Below are 5,743 nucleotides of genomic sequence, written 5' to 3'. Positions count from 1 at the left end.
CCTTCTGTATGTTTGTGCACTGGATAGATCAATGATACACACTGCAGTAAACACTGTTCAATTGTCTATATGGGTCCACACTTTTCAGTGTTAAATTAACACACTGCTTAGTGTAAAACCTTATTTGCATATTTCCCAGAGTGCCTTCCCTTCGAGTGAATTGTAGAGTTAACACTCATTACTGTATTTGCTAGTGATAGAAATGGTTGTTGCATTCATTCATTTTCAGTCCTGTGGCCTTCACTAAGTGAGATCCTGAGTGAATTTGTTATCATTAAAATGTTATTATTCAAGACAATACAATACCTATTTCATAAGACCTTATTTTGAGGGCCTGGTTTTACCCTAATACAGTGGCCGGTAACTTACGCTGGTTTGCAAAGTGATGTGTAATTCCTATTGGAATCCAGCCAGAGTGGGGATATGAGTGAGTAGCAGCACATCTGATGCAGATTAATGGAGATGGGGGCTATACTGGGGGTATAGGCCTATTCACGTCGCAGTAGGAGTGGCTATTGTGCTGTTTCCCCCCACATGTTGTTGGAAGACCAAAGCAAATAAGTGATATAAAGATTGGGACACACAAGTGACGCTTCATGATAATCATAGATGGATTTAACGTAAGCATTTTTGTAAAACAAACAAATGACTTGTGAGGACATGTGCCACATTGAACCAATGTGGAATAGATGTTGAATTTAGGTCTGTGCCCAGGGGGTAGTTTTGTTGATGAATTTCAGTTCATTTGACATTTGGCAATCTGAAACCTAGCGGACCAAATAAAAAAAATACAATGTAACAAATAATCAAACTCTGATTCGAACTAACCTATGTGTGAAAACACCCTAAGATATGAGACCACCTAAAGCATCTAAACTGTAAAAAAAAAAAACATTTTAGTAATGGGTGCAATAAGTAATAGATTGGATTAGTTTAGAAAAATGTATGTAATTTATATTTGAGTAGCTTAAGATTGATTAATCAATAAAAAAACATAGATATTGAAACATACCTGCAATGGAGTATGCTGGGAAATATGATAAGGATGGGCGTGGCTTTGCTTTAATGCTGGATATTAACACCAACACTTGTACACCAATGGGTGTTAATTTAACACTTGCAGAGTTAATTTAACTGTTTGGACCAAGTTAACAGGTAACTTATTAGATACTTTGTAGTCATGTTGGGCGAGTTGGAACCGGTGTATTTCTGAATCAAACGCGCCAAATAAATGGACATTTTGGGGATATAAAGAAGGACATTATCGAACAAAAGGACCATTTGTGACGTTTCTGAGACATTCTGGAGTGCCAACAGAAGAAGATCTTCAAAGGTAAGGCATTTATTATATTGTTATTTCTGACTTTTGTGTCACCACCTACCTGGTTGAAAATTATTTTCATGTATTTGTCCTCAGATAATCGCATGGTCTGCTTTCGCCGTAAAGCCTTTTTGAAATCTGACCTTGCGGCTGGATTAACAAGAAGGTAAGCTTTATTTTGATGTATTACACTTATATTTTCGGTTATCTTGAATATTGATATTTCTGTCGTTTGAATTTGGAGTTCTTCAAATTCACTGGATGTTGTCAAATTGATCCCGCTAAAGGGATTGGCGAGCGAAGGGATCACTAATAGGTTAAACATTATATCCATAATCTTGTTCACTTTGATGCCCTTTGTTCAAAAAAACATTTTACTTGACCCTTCATTGTATTGTATGATTCTGCTGGATCAGCCAACTTGATATTACTCCAATAGGCTAACCTGTGTGCCATCAATGAACACAGACACATAATCTCAATCTAAGGTGCGTTGTCATTCATTATAGTAAGTATATACACTGTATGTTACTGACATTCATGTTTTAGTCTATAAACATCGGTGTGCAATTACAGTGTACAACAAATCAATATATACAGCATGTGGGTGGATGATACAAACTGCATATTAATTTGATCTTCTAAAAATACTGTATTTCATTAACAACAGACCATTTCAAGTAATATGGAAGAGTATTAGACCTTATTGGAATGCAGTCATGATATTGAAATTGTTGAATTGTTGAGACATTACAGGCAATATGCTCCCATAAGTAATGGTTATTCTCTCAAATGTACTATGATACCTTTTTGACCATTGTACAGTGATATCAGCTGTTGTTGTTTCTTCCATCTAGGTAGAGTTTAAAATTACACAGTTTACTTCAACTCTGCAGTCTGTCATTGGTCTCAGACGTTGAATTATTCTCTCATGCGCATAGATGATCTTGTGGTATAGGCCTGACATTGACTATGTGGTCAGTCCAGAAGATAATACTTTTGTAGTTTTATTAAGGCACAGAGCTTCTTCTGCTGAAAGTCCTTTTTGGTAGAGATGACCCAAGAGGAGATGGTGTCATTCTAGTGGACAGGCAGGATATGGAAAAACCCACTTCCCCTGATCTGGAGTAAACACTACTACCACTGCCCCCTGCCTCGCTCTCAAAGTCCCAGCTCCTATCTCCCTCTTGTCTCCTCATCCTCCTTTTCCTTTCCTTCCTACTCCTCCTTCTCCTCTTCTTCTTCCTGGCGGTCCATCAGCTGTTGTATCAAGGCCTGATCCTGAGATTGCATCTCCATCTGCACAAAAGAGTTAGGATTTTAAACAGAGCGACAAAGACACAGACACATCAAATAAAGAAATAAGAATAGACATAAAAGAGAACGACAGACACAGACGTAACAGACACAAGCAAATGTAAAATACTGTTGGTCGGCTGTGACATATAGTATTCACAGGCAAATACTGACTATTACAGAGAAAGAAATAGATAGCAGAAACAATTGTCAAGTAGTATAGAATTTTTTTTCAAAAGACAGAACCAAATGTCACGTAGCAAAAATAACCAGTGCAGGACACATCTGTAAGCTACTGATTTACAGGCCTAAATCTCTCTTTTCGAACAGTGCTGCGGCTTCCTCTCTCTCTCTCTCTCTCTCTCTCTCTCTCTCTCTCTCTCTCTCTCTTTCTCTATTCATGAGAGCAAGTCTAATTGCCCTCACTGTGAGAGTAGAATATTCGGAATTCCCCTGAATCTCCAAGTTTGTCCCAGGGAGAGGACTGTTCAAACAAAAACCGACCATGATCAGATCTGCATTTCTTTCTCTGTTAATTACAGCATCAGACTGGGATTGGGCTCCGACTGAAAGGATGTGATGTGGCTTTAAACACTTTAGAAAAAGATACATGAACTTGCCTTTGAGTGAAGTATGAACAGTGGGCTCCCTGTGGGATGATATCCCCCTTGACGTGTGTGTGTTTTCTGTGTATTCCAGCCATTGCAGCAGATCAAACTATGCCTAATATCCCATGGAGGATACACAGTAAACAAGCGCTTGTTCCTGCTGGAGTTCTTGCTTTTTCTTTAATGAGAACCGCTGAATATTGGGCCATGAAACTTGATGAGAGGCGAGGGTTCTAATTGGTGGAGGTCACTTCTATTTGTGCTGTGTTGCAGCTATGGCACAATGATTGTCTGAATACTGGACACAGGGACTGGAACTGGGCCGTTCCCACTGCATCTGCACAAACCATCGTCTCATGACATCAAAGGCCAGAAATCATTGGTCACTGGGAGGTGGAAGTATTTGGATAGATTTTACGTGGGTGTCTTATGTGTTGGTGGTCTGAAAATGAAAGAGGATGAAGACCTGCAGTGGATCTGACAGTGTAGATGATTTTATAACATGGTCTCTTTATGGACCAGTGGATCTATATAAAATGTTTTGGCCATTGGGCAGCAGGTAGCCTAGCGGTTAAGAGCATTGGGCCAGTAACCAGAAGGTTGATGGTTCAAATCCCAGAGCTGACTAAGTGAACAATCTGTCAATGTGCTGCACTTAACTCTAAAAACTCCTGTACGTCACTCAGGACAAGAGAATCTGCTAAATGACTCAAATGTAAAATATGTTGTCCATGCACAGTACTGTATATTTTGTAGTCCAATGCCTATTCTGTTGAACCAATGAAGAGCTATGCCAGTAAAGTAGCCTATGGTCTTCAGCTCTCTCCCTTAACCAGTGTGTCTTTGTCCCGTCTGACGCAGAGGTTTTGTGTGCTCGGCACACTTGGTTGCCATGACGAGGCACTGGCGAGGGACTAAATGGCAAGCGGTTGACATCGTAACATCGCCAGCCTGTCCGCACATCTCAATTACAAGAATGCATTAACGGGACACTCTCACACACTAACAATATGACTGACCAAGAAGATCATTTCATTAGGTGAGCGATACCTTGACCTTAGCCCTAATAGCCAACAAAAATGTCTCCATTTCCACTGGAGTCCCACAGAGCCAGAAGACCACATGCAGGTCATAGTTTTGGTTGCTTGGGTATTCATATCTAGCATAGAATCATGTTAACATGTCCTCTTTCTCTACAAATATAAAGTATGGAAAGACAACATAACTCTTGAGTCTCACAGTAACTCACAGTAAATGTGCTGAATAATCGCAATCCATTTTCCATGATCATCTGTGAACATACCTGAAAGATCAAATATGTATTTCTGATGCAAATACAAATGCAAACACATCAATACATTCATATAGTAAATGTTGTTGAGTATAAGTTTAGTCATCTAAGTCCATGGAGACAGACTACATGTTCAATCAGTTCGAGAGAGACGTAGTCATTCTGATTTCACAATCTAAGACTTCCGTCAATTGTCCAGTCTTACCAGTTCCCTGTGCAGCCAGGCCAGTGCACTCTCAATGTCCAGTTTGTAGGGTCAGCTGCCCTCTTCTCCGGGAATGCAGTCCTCCATTTGGAGGTCTTCCTCTAGGCAGGGGTCTCTGGTGGTCCGTGGGTCCCTGGACACAACGGGCCCGGCTGACTTACAGGCATCAAAGGTGGCGTCCTAAGAGGAGAAATCTCTCAGTCTAGTCAGGACCACTTCCATCATGATAGGCTTCAAGTTCTACAATCTGAGCTAAAAAACAATCAGTGTCCCTATAGAATCTATGTTTGGTCTAAGCTTCTCTCGGCTGTAGCAAGACACAGCGTTTTCTGGAGAATTCTTCTCTTTCTGCTTCACTGCTCTCACTTCCTTGTGTCCTCTCTCATATCAGTGGTAGTTCTGTACTGGACTGGACACTTAAGAGGTTCTCCTCTGTTTTCCTCCCCCTCCTCTGTGGGACAGTGGAGTGCCGTCAGTCATGTGTTAGTATGATGCAGCAGGAGTGATGTCAGCTCTTTGACCAGAGCTTGTTTATCATTTGAGGGTCTCTTTTTAACACACACACTCCACCTATGGAGGAGGAAGAAGGAGGAGGAGGAGAAAAAGGAGGCACGCACGCGCACACACACACACACACAGACTCTGTCTTAGCTAGCAACCCTTACAAACAAAGCTGCAAATCCAGACAAATTGACAAAAATAGTTTTGAATTGCATTCACTACACTTGTAGACCATCAAACAACATAGGCATCTCCAGACTAAAAAAAGTCAACATTTTCTTGTGAGTAACATGAGGCAGATGTACCGTTGTTCAGATATGAGATGATAGACCATCCCACTCCTGACTGACTGTCAGTCCAACACCTTTTACCATTACACCAAGAGGCTCCAACCTCTTGATAAGGTTGATAGGTGTTGTACTAATGTCACTACAATGTGAATGTGAGATCACCAGGGACATATTGTGTAATATGAAGAACTAAGCTATTGCAAGTCACTGAACCATATTGAAACCCACCCC

General features: G+C 40.7%; 1 long non-coding RNA gene across 1 annotated transcript; it reads right to left on the bottom strand.

Moving 5' to 3' along the window:
* Positions 1 to 597: 597 nt before the first annotated feature.
* Positions 598 to 5,115, bottom strand: LOC135551438 (uncharacterized). Its single transcript, XR_010457307.1, has 2 exons — positions 4,722 to 5,115; positions 598 to 2,620 (listed from the first exon to the last, which is right to left on the bottom strand). It is a non-coding gene; the product is annotated as an uncharacterized LOC135551438 (long non-coding RNA).
* Between the last annotated feature and the right edge of the window lie 628 nt (positions 5,116 to 5,743).

The sequence above is a fragment of the Oncorhynchus masou genome, chromosome 13 (assembly GCF_036934945.1).
Source record: "Oncorhynchus masou masou isolate Uvic2021 chromosome 13, UVic_Omas_1.1, whole genome shotgun sequence".
In the NCBI taxonomy this organism is placed as follows: Eukaryota; Metazoa; Chordata; class Actinopteri; order Salmoniformes; family Salmonidae; genus Oncorhynchus; species Oncorhynchus masou.
This window is presented reverse-complemented; position numbering and strand designations above follow the sequence as displayed.